This window comes from Octodon degus, unplaced genomic scaffold (genome assembly GCF_000260255.1).
Source record: "Octodon degus isolate 3935 unplaced genomic scaffold, OctDeg1.0 scaffold00043, whole genome shotgun sequence".
In the NCBI taxonomy this organism is placed as follows: Eukaryota; Metazoa; Chordata; class Mammalia; order Rodentia; family Octodontidae; genus Octodon; species Octodon degus.
This window is the reverse complement of record NW_004524619.1, coordinates 15,282,147-15,283,611: the sequence shown is the minus strand read 5'-3', so window position 1 is coordinate 15,283,611 and position 1,465 is coordinate 15,282,147. Positions and strand designations below refer to the sequence as shown.

The window sequence follows — 1,465 nt, the reverse complement described above, 5'->3', positions numbered from 1 at the left end:
AGACCAAAAACATTTAACAAGTAGCCCTCTGTGTATCTCTACCTAGCAAGGTTATCGATGTTGTTCTTGCCACTGATTCCTAATCAATACAGTACACCATAAAAGAGTAACTATTCATACAATACTTGACACCACAAGAGGCACCATAAGTAATCTGGAGATGAGGAGAGGATTCGCACATGCCAGTGTACATAAGGGGTACGTCATCCACGGAGCTTGGGATCCACAGGACCTTCAATAGGAACTTAATCCCCCTGAAAACACTGAGAGAGTTGTGCTGATGAAGCGGCCAACAATGCAGACGTATTTTCTGGTTGGTTAATAAAATCATTATCGCCGTGATACCCCATCATGGTGGTGAAATGTCCCCTCCAGGGCACTTTGATGAGGAGATCCTTCAGCTACCAAAACAGGCTCCTGGCCTGTGACCTGGGTAGATAGCTGGTGGTTACTTTAGAAGGGTGGTTCTCAGCTGGGCACAGTGTTGCAAGCCTGTAATCCCAGCACTTGGGAGGCTGAGGCAGGAGGATTCCAATTTCAAGCCCCACAGAGCAATTTACTAACACAGTGAGACACTGTCTAAAAATAAAACATAAAGAAAGGGCTGGGGTGTAGCTCACAGTGAAAGCCCCAGATTTAACCTCCAGGACCACCAAAAGAGTGATTCTTAGCTAGAGCCGACGTTCCCCCACAGGACATTTCTGATTATTACAACTTAGGCCGATGTTAGCGCCAAGAGGGCTGCTGAGAACCTGAAGTGCACAGGACAGCTCCTAAGCACCAAAGTAACTGGCAGAAAACGTGAGTAGTGCTGGGGTGGAGAAACCCTGCTTAGAGGTAGTAAACGGCAGTCTTACACCGTCAGGAAGGAAGGAGAAAGAGGAGTTAGCCAAAATACAAGTGAAAAAATTATCATTGAAAAATATGTAAAATATCATTTTGAAAGGAGCAAGAGTACAGAAATAAGGGGAGCAGGCCCTGCCACAGGGTGAGGACCCAGCGCGCCCAGCTCACCAGGGAGCGCCGCACCGGCCGAGGGGCAAGTTCCAGGCTCGGAGTTGGGCAGAGGCGGAGGCGCTCTGCACCTGTGCCCCGAACACTGTGGTGCTATTCATTTAATCCCTGGACGACTTACACGGGCCCATGTCTGCACAGCTTAGCCCTGTCCACGACGCACAAAGAGGCCCAGTGTTGGCTACAATTCACACACCCCAGAAACGTCCAACACGTTCGTGCCTGGAAACTGCTCAGCCGTAGCCTCAACGCCAACGAGCCGAGGAAGGCCGGTCCCCACAGGGACCCGCGCCCACTCGGGGAGGGCTGCCCGAGGAGCCAGCTTCAGACTCCCGCCTCGTCGGGCCTGTTTAGAATAAGCTGCCACCATGCAAAGGACAACCGCAAGAGCGCGTCGGTAAGTGGCCGCGACTGTCACCGATATTTCTTCTGTTTAAAAAAAAAAAAAAAA

At 50.6% G+C, this 1,465-nt stretch overlaps 1 protein-coding gene across 1 annotated transcript in view; it reads right to left on the bottom strand.

The window, feature by feature from the left end:
- The window catches only part of Ptprg (protein tyrosine phosphatase, receptor type G), a 703,518-nt gene that overhangs the window by 608,873 nt on the left and 93,180 nt on the right, over positions 1–1,465 (bottom strand). The window lies entirely within an intron of this gene.